This window comes from Sitophilus oryzae, unplaced genomic scaffold (assembly GCF_002938485.1).
Source record: "Sitophilus oryzae breed Bouriz unplaced genomic scaffold, Soryzae_2.0 scaffold_1508_pilon_pilon, whole genome shotgun sequence".
Lineage (NCBI taxonomy): Eukaryota > Metazoa > Arthropoda > Insecta > Coleoptera > Curculionidae > Sitophilus > Sitophilus oryzae.
This window is the reverse complement of record NW_022146179.1, coordinates 1349530-1366816: the sequence shown is the minus strand read 5'-3', so window position 1 is coordinate 1366816 and position 17287 is coordinate 1349530.

Sequence of the window (17287 nt, the reverse complement as noted above, 5' to 3'; positions counted from 1 at the left end):
TATTATCCATAATAAGGGAGATAGGGGCTGTCCCAAATTGAAAATTTTCAAAAAGACCCTGAAGTTCAGAAACGAAGAGGGCTATAAAAATTTTGTTGACTGCATCTTTCGTTTAACAAAAAAGTGGCATAGGTTTGGGTAAACCGCATCATTTACTAATACCCCTGCCTCCCGTGTACAAAATGGGATACGATTTCCTTAAGCTCCGATTCATGAATAACCGATTGTATCAACGAAGCTGAGTTGCCCAAGGGGCGTCTGCTGGCTAGGTAGCGGTGGAGAGGGTTTCCAGGAGGTTCCAAAGTCCGTAAAAAAATAGAAATCCGGAACGATTTCCTTAAGCACGAAACTCTCACGAGAAGAACATTATGTTCCATAAAGTATCCTAGATATGGTCCGCTGGCTGGGCGGTGGTGGAATCCACGTCCGCTGATGGATCCAAAGAGGCTAAAAAACGTAAATTTGAAAACCATTTCCTCAAGCTCGAAATTTTGATGGAAGCTTACATTTGTACTGACATTTGTGAAAATAATCGTCCGCTGGCTGTATGTGGGTGGAAAAGTCGTCCGCTGGTGGGGCAAAGGAAGATAAAGGGTACCGATCATAAACGCGTATGATGTACAAACGGACTATATTTCCACACACATACAGGCAGCGGATGACTGTTTTCGTAAATCTCAATAAAAATATTACCTTTCATCAAAATTTCAAGCTTAAGGAAATGATTCTCGACAATCTATTCACAAAAAAACACACATGGAAAACACGAGAGGACGAGAGGTTGAATCATAATTTAATCAGTCGACTAAAATTTTAATAATTGTAAAATATTATATTATTGAGTAACTATGTAGCATCGTATATATTTATTCAAGTGCGATTCACCAGAAATTATATGATTTTTTTTTCAAAAATATTATAATAATAATATATAATAATAGCTCCCGTATATAGCGTTTAACGCCTTGGGAGTAGCAAAGTAGGTACAGCTTGCCATACTAGAGCCTTTCGGTATACAAGGAAGGTAATGTGGCTAGCATTACGCTTCAACCGCCTATTATTACCTCAGGATTGTGAATCCCAAGTACTCATTTTAAGGCTGAGCCGACCTAGCTACCCAAACTATTTTTATTTTAATAAAAATAGTCGGCTGATGAAATGCCGGGTGTAGGGTTCGAACCCAATACCTTGAGATTGGTAGACGAGAGCCTGTACCTCTACGCCACCGGACACCTTTCAAAAAAAAATATATTAAACAAACAATTCCAAAAAGTTGAATCATCATCTTCCTCATCACTGTCATCTGATTCATTTGGTATCGACAGTCTATATTCGATATTCAGTTGTTCTAGAATTGAAATATTTGTACGGTGAGCTGTGTTCGGTATTCGCAGCATCCGTCTATAGCACCACATTTCAAAAGCATCGATTTTACGTTTCATTGCCAACTTCAATTTCCAGGTCTCTGAGGCATAAGTGGCAATGGGGAAAAGTCTGAGTTTGTTGCTAATTGAAATGGCTGAATCTTTCCATGTTGTATTGAGTTTGGTCATGGAATTACGTGCTATACACAGTCTTCTTTTGATTTCTGCATTACATCCTCCTTTGTTTGATATCAAGGAGCCGAGATATATATATATATATATATATATATATATATATATATATATATATATATATATATATATATATATATATATATATATATATATATATATATATATATATATATATATATATATATTGATCTACAACTTCGAAACCTGCCATTTCTGTTGTATTCGTGGGTTCTCGTGGATCGATAATCATTAATTTTGTTTTTCTTTTATTTAGTTTTAACCCATATCTCTTCAAACCCATATACTTCAAACAGCTAAATTAAGAAAAATATATGCCACGGCACAGTTTGGCGACATGGTTGTCGAGAATCATTTCCTTAAGCTTGAAATTTTGATGAAAGGTAATATTTTTATTGAGATTTACGAAAACAATCATTCTCTGCCTGTATGTCGGTGGAAATGTCGTTCGCTTGTGCATCACAACGCGTTTATGTTCGGTACCATTCTTCTTAATCTTCCTTTGCCCCATCAGCGGACGACTTTTCCACCAACATACAGGCAGCGGACAATTATTTTCGCAAATGTCAATAAAAATGTAAGCTTCCATCAAAATTTCAAGTTTAGGGAAGTGGTTTTCAAATTTACGGTTTTTTGGCTTCTTTGAGTCCATCAGCGGACGTGGATTCCACCACCGCCCAGCCAGCGGACCATATCTAGGATACTTTATGGAACATACTGTTCTTCTCGTGAGAGTTTCGTGCTTAAGGAAATCGTTCCAGATTTCGTTTTTTTACGAACTTAGGAACCCCCTGGGAACCCTCTCCACCGCTACCTAGCCAGCGGACGCCCCTTGGGCAACTCAGCTTCGTTGATACAATCGGTCATTCATGAATCGGAGCTTAAGGAAATCGTATCCCATTTTGTACGCGGGAGGCAGGGGTATAATAACGGAGATACCGTATGATTTTAACTAAAATGGGACAACCTATACGAGTACAAAATGTACTTTAGGTTTATACTTACAAAATTCCCAAGTTTTTAATGTAGGATTTAGCATACATTGTATTTGTTTTATTTTTACTTTATTATTTGCCATAGCTTTGTAAACAAGAAGAATCTTATAAATAAAGCAATTATTGATTGATTGATTCTATACAGGCTGAGTTTCCTACGATGTTCTCTATGGGTATCGCGGAAACTACTGGAGATAGAGAGTCGGTTAAATGGGGAAATAATTCGTTCGAAGTTTTGTGGGGTCATAAATATGCGCCTTTCAGTTTTTTGAAAAAGTTCATGGCTTACTAGATATTTGGAAAAAAAAATTTTGGCTATATATAATTGTCACTAATTCCATAATAATCTATTTTAGAATAAAACGTTTTCAGATAAAAGTTGTAGATAATCACATCCCTAATGAGTCTGTGTTCTCCGATTTTTTCTAAAGCTTGTCATTTTTGACATATGACACAAACATATGTTTTTTTTAAATGGAAACCATAGTTGGCCATGACTTCGTAAAAAGTGCCAATTTTTAAGCTTTTCGGCGATATAAGCTATAATATGTTTTTTTTTCGAAAAATTACTGAGTTATAACAAAGAATATTATAGTTTTAAGAACTCTCGTGTGGAAGCTTTAGTGATTTGTCACACGGTGGCGCTTTTGAACATAATCGAAGCCTGAAAATGCTAATATTTTAAATTTTGAGGACTACGCGCGGCGATATTTCGTACGGTGTTGCCAAAACATATTTTATTTCTTGACATTTAAAGAAATATGTATTGATTATATATTTCATATTCGTTAGTACATGAGGCATCCTAAGGCTATAAAAACGTAGCTATGAAAATAAAATTTTGGATTTTTAATTTTTTTGTACCTTCTAATAAAAATTACTTCTATTCCAATAAAAAATTAACTAGTATGATTATGTGTAATCTGTGCTAGTATTAGGAAACTGGAGTAAATACGGAGAATATTAATTCGTTCTCTAAGATGAGTCTAAGTTCTCTAAGTAATTTTTTAAAATTCGACCCATAAGGGGGTGTAATTAGATAAAGAGGTGTAATTATACAAAAAAAAACTGTATCTACTAGGAGTATGAACTTTTGCACAGATGTGGCACATTTGAACATTGATAAGCGATTTTTGGAAATGTATAGCCTAAGGGTAGTGAAAATGGGGGGTGAAATTTTGTACAAAAAATGTTAGTTCTAGGAGTATGAAATTTGGTACAGAGTTTCCTTAAGTGAAGAAAGTGAGTACCCGGAAGCTAATTTTTGACATTCATCCCCTAGAAATAAGGGATGAAAATTTGTACAAAAGTTTGTTACAATCGGTTTTAGAAGTATGAAATTCTGCACAGACGTTCCTTATGTAACGTAATTTAGCACTAAGTAGCACTTTTTGGAAATTCGCCCTCTAAGGGTGTGAAATGAGGGGTGAACGTTCTGAAACAATTCTGTTGAAGGAATATGAAAATTTGCACAGAGGTTCCTTATGTAGCGTAATTGAATAATTAGAGTGATTTTTGGAATTCATTCCTTAAGGGGGTAAAACTAGGGGGAAAATTTGTATAATTTTTTATGTAAAATCCGTTCTAGGACTAGGAGTATGAAATACTGTTCAGAGGTCCCTTAAATGATGAAAGTGAGTACCTAGAAGCGAATTTTAGGCATGCATCCACCAAAAAATAAGGGATGAAAATTTGTACAAAAATTTGTTAAAATCGGTTTTAGAAGTATGAATTTTGCAGACGTTCCTTATGTAACGTAATTTAGCACTAAGAAGAAATTTTTGGAAATTCGCCCTCTAAGGGTGTGAAATGAGGGGTTGAACGTTCTGGATAATGGTAGAACGGTGAAAATTTAGGGTTGTTTGTATTTTATATTGCTAAATAAAAAAAATTAAAATATTTTTTTTCCAAAAAATAAAAAAAAATGGGGGTGGGCTACCCTTATCACTTAAGGGTATAAAAAATAGATAACAAACTATTTTCAGACCTACTCAATATACATAATAAAACGTCATCAAAATCGGCTAAGCCGTTTTGGAGATGGTAACAAAAAAACAACCCCTATTAGAAAATAGGGGATGATGGTCGAACGGTGAAAAATTTAGAGTTGTTTGTATTTTTTAAGGCCAAATAAAAAAATATTTTTTTTTCCAAAAATAAAAAAATGAGGGTGGGCTACCCTCTCGGCTACCCTTATCACTTAAGGGTATAAGAATATATAACAACCTATTCTTAGACGTACTGAATATACATATAAAATTTTATCAAAATCGGTTAAGCCGTTTCGGAGATGGTAACAAAAAACTTAAAAAAACAACCACTATTAAAAAATAGGGGATGATGGTAGAACGGTGAAAATTTAGGGTTGTTTGTATTTTTTAATGCCAAATAAAAAAATAAACATATTTTTTTTTTCAAAAAATAAAAAAATGGTGGTGGGCTACAAAATCGGAGATGGCAACAAAAAAAAATATAAAAACAACCCCTATTAAAAATAGGGGATGATAGCAGAACGGTGAAAATTTAGGGTTGTTTGTATTTTTTAATGCCAAATAAAAAAATAAAAACATTTTTTTCTTTTCAAAAACTAAAAAAAAATGAGCGTGGGCTACCCTCTCGGCTACCCTTATCAGTTAAGGGTATAAAAAATAGATAGATTTCGGAGATGGCAACAAAAAAAATATAAAAACAACCCCTATTAAAAATAGGGGATGATAGCAGAACGGTGAAAATTTAGGGTTGTTTGTATTTTTTAATGCCAAATAAAAAAATAAAAACATTTTTTTCTTTTCAAAAACTAAAAAAAAAATGAGCGTGGGCTACCCTCTCGGCTACCCTTATCAGTTAAGGGTATAAAAAATAGATAACAACCTATTCGTAGACGTACTGAATATACATATAAAATTTTATCAAAATTGGTTAAGCCGTTTCGGAGATGGTAACAAAAAATTAAAAAAACAACCCCTATTAAAAAATAGGGGATGAAGGTAGAACGGTGAAAATTTAGTGTTGTTTGTATTTTTTAATGCCAAATAAAAAAAATATTTTTTTTTCACAAAATAAAAAAATTGGGGTGGACTACCCTTATCACTTAAGGGTATAAAAAATATATAACTACCTATTCTCAGACCTACTGAATATACATATAAAATTTCATCAAAATCGGTTAAGCCGTTTCGGAGGAGTACGGTAACCAAAACCACCCAAAACTGTAACACGGGAATTATATAGATAATATTATATGAAAACTGCGGTGTGCGGAGAGCGGAAAGACTGATTATAGCAATAGATGAAATTTAAAACTATAATTTAAAACTATTCAAGAAAGTACACACAAAACAAGGCAACGCCGCGCATCTGTTCGTTCAATTCCGAGCAAAATAGCGAGGCCCCACGAAGTTGGGGCCTCGCTCGCCAAAGCGAGGCCCCATCGACAGGTCAGATTTTGATGCGAGACGAGACTTCTAGGGTATTAAGATATTCTTTGGTTATAGCCAATTCTTATTATTTTTAAGTAATTTCACTTAGTTTTCAAGACATTTTAGAAAAGTTAAATTTAGACCAATTGCATGGACCTCCTCGGTCATCTGACCTATCCATTTAATTTTTTATGCGTTATGGTTAACAAGGTTTACAAGAGGTTTTAACAAGAGGCGGTATGGGAGAAGTTTAAATTAAGTCGACCGGTTTTTCAAAAAATTACTGAGTTATAGCTAGTTCTTTTGTTTCCTGACTAATTTCACTTAGTTGACATGGTGTTCTTATTTTGTTATGAGTTATAATTTATAAAAAGACAAAATATATTATAAAACGGCTCTTTGAAATTTACATTACATAAATTAAAACTTAAGGAAATAAAATCACTACATACACTTTAAATTATTTTAGAAAATGTTCAAAAATTCCGCCGTTATTTTGAGTACATAAATGCATCTCTTTAAAAGTGAATTTCTAACTATTCTCACAGAACGACCGGTGGACTTAATTTAACTTCTCCTGTACAGCCTTTTCGAGTGCCTCTCTTAATTCATAAGTTCTTTTGTAAACCTTGTTGTTAACCATACCGCATAAAAAAAATCTAAAATGGATAGATCAGGTGATCGAGGAGGCCCATGCAATTGGTCCACCTGAGTCCAAATAATTATGATATAACTAATTTTTAACATTTCTTTCATTTTGTGGGGGGGGGTGGTGTGTCATAATGAAAGTCATGTTGGAACCACTCTCTCTATTAATGCGCGAGTATCTAAAATTAACTTTTCTAACATGTCTTGAAAACCGTTCTGTAAAAAACGTAAGTATCTAACGTTCACCGGTCAACGTAACTATAAACTGTATGGCCAAGAAAAGTTGAACCAATAATACTACACGCTGTTCTTCATTTGAAAAATTCATATTTACAATTTTTGTTTATTCTTTGATTTACAAAGTTTGCATGTGACAGTTTCACGTTTCTGAAAGCAACGACGACTGAACCATGGCTAACAAAGTGAAATTTGTTTCCATGGTTAACGAAGTGAAATTAGTTAAGAAAGATAAGAATTGGTTAAACTCAGTAATTTTGTGAAAAAAACATCTATAATATGTTTTTTTCACAAAATTACTTATATCCTTAAAAAGCTTAAAAAATGGCGCTTCTTATGAAGTCATGGCCAACTATGGTTTCCTTTTAAAAAACATATGTTTGTGTTATATCTCAAAAATGACAGACTTTAAACAAAATCGAAGAACACAAACTCATTAGGGATGTGATTATCTACAACTTTTATCTGAAAACTTTTTCTCTAAAATAGATTATAATGAAATTAAGGACAATTTTTAAAATAGCCGAAATATGTTTTTCGCATTATCTAGTAAGCCATGAACTTTTTCAAAAATCTGAAAGGCGCATATTTATGACCCCACCAAACTGCATTCTTTCCCCATTTAACCGACTCTCTATCTCCAGTAGTTTCCGCTATACCCATAGAGAACATCGTAGGAAACTCACCCTGTATAATGGCTTTTTTGTTTCGTTTCTTATAAGTTATTTTTAATTTGTTCGTATGGTAAAATAATAATGGTAATAAATATTATCCTTTATTATCTTTTATAGATGCCATTGGCCTTAGAGGCAGCTCTGCAGCCTGGCTTGTTAGAGACTCTTCATAAAAATAATTCTCTACTGGAACAAATAATGAAATGTTTAGAGTTTTACCTAGAAACTAAACGAGTAGCATTTCCCAGGTTTTATTTTTTATCTAACGATGAACTCTTGGATATTTTGGCCCAAACCAGGTAATATTTTATTGTATAGTATATAGTGTCACAGGGCAAGGTCACGCTGGTTGTGAAACGTTTGATTGATTTTTCATCTCCAAAATTATTCGATTTTTCGGAGATTGTAATGAAAAACAATTGAATCGAGTCCTCAGAGTGATACAGCAGTGATAATATGGTGAATACAAAGAAATTAACTGAAATTAACATTTAAAGGCGGAAAACACTACTTATTCACGTGTAAACTCGCTTATTTTTGGGGCTTATTCAACCAGGTCTCACAATGCGCATTCACCTCAAATATCCATATAGTTGGTCATTGGCAAGCACACCCTCATTGTACATGAAAATAACAAAACAAACATTTACTGATCTGGATAAAATTGATAGTTAAATAGTAAAACTCACCCGGTGGTACTCCGCCCCCTAGCCACTGACATTCTATTCAATATATCCCATTCCATATCTTCCATCTAATTCAAATATTATTCGGTTCTGTTCGTTAATCATCTTCAACAACTAGCTAGTGTCACCTGAAATAAGTATAGGGGCTTCCCACGGACGCAAATCTGCCGCTAAACAGATTCGCATCCCAATCGATGAGGGTAATTAGAGTACCTCACTACCCCAATACCCCAGCCAGCGTGTCAATCGAGAAGCAAGGGAACATCTCAAACTCTCAAGACCATCCTCGAAAGAACGACGTCACAAGAGGTTTTCTACTTCCATAGTCAAAAGACTCGCTACTTCCAAATGTCAACACTACAGCCAAATGTCAACAAACACAACACTACAGCTGGCCGGCCCGTCTATTACTGACCTGCCGCAGGCAAGCTAAGTCTGTCCTCTTACATCACAATTTTACCTAATCGCAAATATTTACATCGCTTGCCTATGAATCATATTATTTTCTCTAATCGACTTTCAACTAGAGTGTTTTAGCATTACTAGATAAATAAATAGAGAATTTCCGAAGGAATGCATATTCTTTATTACAATAGTTCATAAATAAAAGTATTATTATAACGAACTTATTTTCTAAGTTTTACATTCGGTTTTACCAAGTTTTACATTCGGCCAACCTGAACGTGGTTGCGTCCACGTAAACCTAATCTGACAATGTATCTGTCTTCTATCTCTAGCAACCCAAATCTTGTCTCTGACAACTCTAGTCCGTAAAATGATATAAAACAAACAATTGACAACTGGGTTAATTAAAGAAACAATCATAGCTTGATTACTGAATGTTTAATATATCAGAAGATAGTACATTAGTAATTACCCAGCATTACACACACACTACTGTCAACTGTCTAATATTCCGTTTGTCATCTAGCGACTACGACATTTACTACAATCCTGGCGTATTCGCCAACTTATATTACATCTCCCCATTTTAGTGATACAAATCCATTTTTTTGGGTTTGTTCACAACACGACCAGATCTAGTCTTAATAATCTTTGGAGTACCTTCGGAATTTACTAGCTCATCTTGCAAGCTATTGCCCAGATCATTACTAGTACTAGCCGAGTCATGCAAAACACCAGAATCAGAGCTGTCGCCACTCTGAACAAAATTATTATGAGACTGCTTAATGTCTAACCTATTACGTCTTACAATATTACCATTATTTTCTAAAACTTTATATGATCTTGGATGTTTATCTAATTCTACAATTTTAGCTGGTATTTAGGTAAATTAAAAGTTAATTGAAATTAAAGTAACTAAAAGAATTATTGCGGATGTTCGCCTACCTTATTTCCAAGTCAGCTCCTTGAACGTTCTTGCACTTTCTCGTGGATAAAAAGTCTTTTAATTTCTTCGGATATCGCGATACAGGAAAAATGACCAGTTGAGTCTGCAGCGAACTATATCGAAGTCACACTCGGAGTCGTAGTTTCCTGCCCGAGGCGCAATGGCGTAGCGGGCGAACATTTATTATGAACAAAAAAAAATTATGCGCGAAATTAAATTTATAAAATGAATATTAATAAAATACCGAACAACCAACTCCTTTCTCAGTCAATCCATTAGCTCGCGGATAATTTGGACTTCTAGTAGTTATATTAAAATTCCACTCTCTAGCAAATTCTTTAAAAGAGAAACTACCGAATGGAACATTGTCACAAACCAGAGTGTCTGGACTTCCATATTTTGCAAAAATAGATTTAAGTTTTAAAACGACTTCTGAAATCATCCGCTGCCTGTATGTCGGTAGAAATGTCGTCCGCTTGTGCATCATAACGCGTTTATGTTCGGTACCCTTTATCTTCCTTTATCCCACCAGCGGACGACTTTTCCACCCACATATAGGCAACGGATGATTATTTTTGCAAATGTCAATAAAATGTAAGCTTCCATCAAAATTTCAAGTTTAAGGAAATTATTTTCAAATTTACGGTTTTTGGCCTCTTTGGATCCATGAGCGGACGTGGATTCCACCAGCGCCCAGCCAGCGGACCATATCTAGGATACTTTATGGAACATAATGTTCTTCTCGTGAGAGTTTCGTGCTTAAGGAAATCGTTCCGGATTTCGTTTTTTTATGGACTTTGGAACCCCCTGGGAACCCTCTCCACCGCTACCTAGCCAGCGGACGCCCCTTGGGCAACTCAACTTCGTTGATACAATCAGTTATTCATGAATCGGAGCTTAAGGAAATCGTATCCCATTTTGTACGCGGGAGGCAATGGTATATCTTTTGAAGCATCTGTTTCAATTTCAATAGGCAATGTAGGATTAAAAAATGCTAAAACGGGTGCATTTGTTAGTAATGTTTTTAGGTTTTTTACATCCTGATGTTCTTGACTCCATAGCCAATCAATATCATCACGTGTCAAATTTCTTAAAGGTGCGGTTGATCTAAACAAATTTGGTATAAATTTACTTAAATATTTTACCATTCCTAAAAATCTTAGTAGTGGAGTAAAATCACTGAGAAAGGTCGCTTCCTTCTCGAATTTTTTTTTTGAAGGTATAACCACATAAAATCGTTATGAGACGATTGGTTAGGGCTTTGTGCACGTGAAATGACTAATTACAACCTTTTTGGGGGGGGTCAGAAATTTTTTATCCCCGAAAATTTTAAAAATCTGTCAAAATGGATAAACATTTTTTTTACCTTTCCTACGCGGTAACTCCTAAACTAATCAACTTATTTACAAACTCTTTTTTTAGTCGATTGAGCTAATTAAAGTTCCACAGTGAGTGTATTTTTATTGGAAAAAGGATTAAACTTCAAACATTAACTTTATTGTATCATGATTTTCGGTAAGCTAAAAACTTTTTTATTTGAAGGAATTTTTACATAGTATCTGCGTATGAAGTAAAGAAAAAATATTAAATTTTAAAAAATAAAAATTTAAAAAACAAAAGTTTTTAAAACTTGTTACAACCTTCTATTACTAATATTTTTATAGTTATTCTGATTTAACGTTATCATTATCCCATGCGCGCGCTATAGACGCCGCGTCATACCGCCCGGCCTGCCCCCATCACGTTGTACGGCGTGCTAGATGTAGCGGATGTGGCATTAATAATTTATGTTTTAGAATAAATGTAGAAAATTCTTTTTAAATAATTGTTTAATATGTGAGTGCACATATGTAGGTGTCGATTTAATATGACATATTTTTGTAATATTTTTTTATGAAAACATGATTACATTATTTTTATAACATAATAAGCACCTATCTTGAAGTTTGCATCGGATTGAAACTCTTTTATTAAACTACGAATTTCTTCTTTTAATATAGGTCTTATTATTTGTGTTTTCTGATTTTACTCTTCATACCACTTACATAAAGATTTAAACAAAATCCTAAAAAGGGCATCGGCAACCAAACTTAATCGTTAGTCGTCCTATTTTTCATAAAAAAAATGTCTATAATAAAAATATACCTATGTGGCGGATTCATCTCTCCAAAAAAAATCCTTTATGGGTATTTCGCCACTGCACTGCAAAAAAATCTACAAAATAAAATAGTTATTTTTTGTAAACACTTCTGCGTTGAACCTAAACGGACACTGCTTGTTAGAAGTTATGTTTACAGTTATACAAATTTGCCTAAGAAAGAAAAAAATGCTTAACGTTTCGGAAAGTTTATAGCGTTTTTTAAACCACTACCACTGCGAACGGCAGCTTTTCATCGGAGAGCAGTCGTGGATAATAGGGTGGATCGTAAATCTCAAAATTTTAAAAATTTTAAAACATCGATTTTGAATACCTACTAAAAGTTGCCTTCGGTAATGTTGATAAAAAAGTGTTACTACAACTTTTTAATAAAATCACATCTTCTGCCCTCTACCAGCCTTTAAAAAATGAATTTTTTTTTTTGAAAAATCGATTTGGAATACCCATCTAAAGTTACCTTTAGTAATGTTAATAAAAAAGTTTATTTAAAATTTTTTGATTAAATCACGTCTTCTACCCTCTACCGGCTGTTAAAATTTAAGAAAAAAGATTTTTTTTTTAATAGTCGATCTGGAATACCTACCAAAAGTTATCTTTGGTTATAATAATAAAAAAGTAATATTACAACTTTTTGATAAAATCACAACTTCTGCCACAATTTTAAGCAAAACTCCTCGGAAACTTTGAAGGCCATTTATTTTGACGGAAGAAAAGATAAAACCTATGTTATTGAAAATATTGAAGGCAAGTCCCACAGAAGAACTGTACTTGAAGAACATATTTCTTTAGTTCAGGAGCCGGGCTCTATATATTTGGGTCACACAGTTCCCAGTTCTGTATCGGCTCTAAATATTTGTCAAAGTATTGTGATGTAACAAAACTTTCCTGATTTTCCCTTACGGTAGCGTGACTTTGTAATTAGTTAATATAAATACTTTATATTATATTTGGATGAATTATTGCGGTCTAAGCACTTGGACATGAGATCACCGAAACTTCGGCGCGCTTCTAATTTAATACATAAATTATAAAAAAATATATAAATTATTACAATAAATTAAATAACGAATGAGAGTTTAGATAATTAAAATTGTAGTTAAGATCCTCGTAGAATTTCCCTCAAATGAAGTTAGTTTTCAACTTTCTCTACTAGTTCTTACCTTTAAATCGTTTTCTGAGTAACAGGAAACTCTGCTGCGGTATTTCTGTGATTACCGCTCTGAGTTTGATACACTTCACCGAACTTTACTAGTGTTCTTTTATTCTTAAAATGTATCTATATGTTTTTTATATTCTAGTAAAAGGTGTTATTATAAATAAAATGCAGGTTTTTATCACAACACCTACTTTATTACAAAATTAAAGAATTAAAATAAAATGCAATTAAATATTTCCACAAAACAATTAAAATAACAAAAATGGTGAAATTAGGGTATGAATGTTATATCAACTTTGCGAAAAGTAACCTAATTACAGATAATGAACCAATAGTTAGATATGCCCAAATATTTGAAATATATTACTAGTATTATTAGTAATAATAAAAATAAAAATAACTGAGATCTTACGATAGATAATCTAGAAAAATTACTATTTAGAAAAATTATAATAATACCAAAGAAAATTAAGAGAAACTTAAAAAGACAAAAATAAAATAAAATAGAATTAAATTATTTGATTTATGATTAAAATGACAATGAAAAATAGAATAAAAAAATATGACTCAAAGACAAAACAAGAAAAGATTTCAACTAAGAAATATATCTTACCATATAGAAAAATAAGAACACCAGCAAATTACCAGAATCGCACGGAAGTTAACACGTCTAAAAAGTTAAAATGTCGAAACTGAACTGATTTTGAAGATGGAAAGCTGTGATGCTGGTACCCTCGGATAGGCGTTGCTTCGTCTTAGGAACGCCCCAGCTTGAGGAACCCTCGAATACCCATCCAAAGGCATAGTTCGCACCTTTTTGATTGGCCGAAGGGTACCACTCCCTGCAGATCCCTAAACTACTTTTACCATTGTATCTAACTGCTATCGCTAGAGGGCACCAAATGTCCTATTTATTAATTATTTTATAATTATCGAACCCTTCTGTGCGATTCTCATTCTTTTATCAATTTGCTGAATATCATTCAAAATCTAAGCCTTGACTAATATAAATGATAACATGTCATAGGGTTACCTTAAAAAACCCGCCTAGGAAAGTAATCTATTTTCTTCATTCATTTATCTCATTTCTATTTAACTCTAGGAACGGAGAAAAAGATAATCCTTCTACTTTACCCTCGTTTGTGTGATTTTTAAACTAGAAGATTAGTATTATTTGCTTATTTAGTTTCTTAGGAGGTATGCGTACTTTTAGAGAGTTTATGTGTCTTGAATATCATTAGGTTATTTGCTTAGGCCTTTTAAAATTCGTTTGCCTATGTCGACTGATAACTACGTAAACTGAAATGGTCCCATCTTAGAATAACAAACCAAAAAGATAAAATTTTACTAAGCTTGATATTATTCTATTACAGTGAACTTCTTAGAAAGTAATGAATATGACCTACAAGAACTAGTACCAGTAAACATATGTGACAAATCGTGGTGAATACAGGAAAAAAATGGTGCAATTTTTCAATTAGAATTAAAATTAGGACGCCCTTTAAAGATTGGTCTGCAAACTTCACGCTAATGAGTTACCCCTTAGGCATCTTTTTCAAAAGCTTGACGGTCAAACCCTAGGTCCAAGAGCTTTTGCAGGAACTATAGGAAATCAAATACAACAGTGCGAAAACCCAGTTCTGAACTATACCGTTATTGATTGTGATTTGCCAGACGTGGCTTTTCTTGACTTAAGTGCCGATCAGAAATATCGTCCCTTAGCTAACAACACCGCTCAAGTCGAAAATTGGCGGTTTTTACATTTTAATGCCATTGGATGAAGCTGCGCATTGCGCGTCGAACCATTGGTCTCATGAAATAGATTTCGGCCAATCAGAAGCCGTAATTCAAAAAATAGTGACAGCGCTCTGTTAGTACTGAAAATCCAACATTACAGTTAAAGGAACTGTCCAAATTTATCGTACCCGCCGATGATTGGGACGAGCGGACAAATATAAAAGGATATGCTGAAGACAGGGAGGAGGTTAGTTAGTTGATGAGTCCGTTGCAGTCCAATGTTCAGTTAGTTGGCCAGTTAGTGATTCGCATTATTACTCCGTGAGTTGGCTAGTCAGAACCAGTAGAAGACAGCGCAGAATGAAGATGTTCCTGTAAGTACCTTCTTTTAGTATACTATATATTGAGTCTTGGTATTTCCCAAATTTGTTACCTTATGTATTACCTTTGTTGATTCCTTATGTATGTAGTTATATGTTTAAATAAATGCATATTTAATCTAATGGTTGTTTTGATTAAGAGAGAGAACCTGGTATAGCGACCCTAACAATCAACCCCCAGCTAGGTCGCGACAATATTGGAAGAGTTTCTCCGAACACTGGTTTACTTTTAAAATAAAGCAATGTTAAGCGAATCGCATTGAAAAGATCTCCTCATTCTTTGCCTAGCTATTTCTAAATCATTATGAATGTCACTATTATCATCTGCAGATAAGTCCGTTACATCCGTGACAGAGATATGGTCTTGAAAGGATATCCCCACTATATCATGTAATGTATCTTTTCCATCACACGTCTCAACGTATCTATCAAAATTATCGAAAGCAAAGCCGCTCTTCAGGTGAAAAACGATTCGTGTTAGCTATTGTATAAGTAGCTTCAGTCTCTAATTCTAAGACTTTTGTGTAAGAAATGCAATGTCCATATGCATGTAAAAGGCGAACAATTTTCTCACTGCTTGTCAAACTTTTCAACGCAAGACCAAGAGTTACATGTTTGGAAGTTTTTATGTGTCGCCTTCGAACGGCGTAAATAATATCATGCGCAAACGAGTTTGCTAATAAGAGAATATGAGGATTTTTTATTTTGTCAACATTGCCTCCTGTTAACAAAATTGCAAAAAATTCCATGAGAATTTCTGGGACCTCACATATATATATATATAGTTGTTCGCGAGCGCGCTCGTGCTTCTCTCTTCTCCGGTGCCAATCAGTATTTACTTTCTTTTGTCTGCATTTATTGAGAAATTCTGTTTTACATGATCGATAATATGGGATAGGTAAATTTTGTTCTTGATATGTATCAATCCTCTCTATCTAGTATGGACAATTCAAATTTCTGAGTTCCTTTATCAATTATGATTCGAAATGTTTCGTAATTATTATCTTCTTTTGCAAAGCTACACGACACAAGCTCGCCGCGCTGTTTAATTGCGAACTCGTGTGCAAAATACACAACCATTTGCAGTAGGTTTTGACGGTGATTGAATTTGACACTCAAAGAAGCAGGTATGTGAACAATACCACACGGATAATAGAATAGCTAGATGTTATTCAAGGTCATGAGGGTAGAAGGGATTCTGTAAGGGACTAACTGCGTTTGAAGACTTTTTATTTCAGAATAATAAAATTTAAACATGGTTTTCATCCGCTCCTCCAAAACGAACAATTAATAAAAAAATTATAAATGTTTCGAAACAAACAATTAATAAAAAATTATAAATGTTCCGAAACGAACAATTAATGAAAAAATTATAAATGTTATTTTATGTAAAAATTATCATAACAAATTTTTACCTTCCACTGTTTTGTGAATTAGACTCATTAGACTGAGATGTATTATCAATTTCTTCAAAAAAATTTTCCGGATAAATTTGTCAATTGTTTATAGCACTGTTGATGATACCCTTTTTCTTCCAAGTCCTTGGGCAGTTGAATTATTGATACATCGAGAGTTTTTCTGGATCTATCCGACTGACTTATTTTTCTAACCTCAATTGCGTTTATGCAATTATTGAGTATTGTACTTGACAAGTTTTTCAATTTATTATTAATAGGATCACCAGTAAGTCCACAAATAAAACAGATTTTTTCTTCAACTTGATCCATATTTTCAGATGAATCGGTAATGTCCGCAGGATGTTGTAACACAGATACGTAAAAACTAAGACACAACTAAATAACTGCGACACAAATAAATACACTACACAAAGTAGTTTGACATATAAATATAAACAAAAAATATATAAAAAAACATATATACGAAATGAGCTAGAATAAATTAGTTATTAAAAAACATATATATAAAGATTTATTAAACCGCTTATACGAGCCCAAAAACTACGTTGCTTCATTGGGCTCTGGCCCGATTTCGACATTTCAGGTTATCGTCTAGAACGGTACGATTTCAGTGGTTATCGTCTAGAACGGTTTCCCTACTTCCCCTGACCAAATCTTAGCTGGGCCTGAAAAAATGGTTTTATGTTTTTTATATACGATTTGGGGTACACCGGTATTGTCACGGGCGGCGCCACCTTCAATTTTAGTATAAGTGTATATGCCGATTTACGTTGAATCGATGTATTCAGACCCAAGGATTGGCAACACGGTAAAGCAAACTATTAAATGGAAACGGAGATATAGCCGTGTTA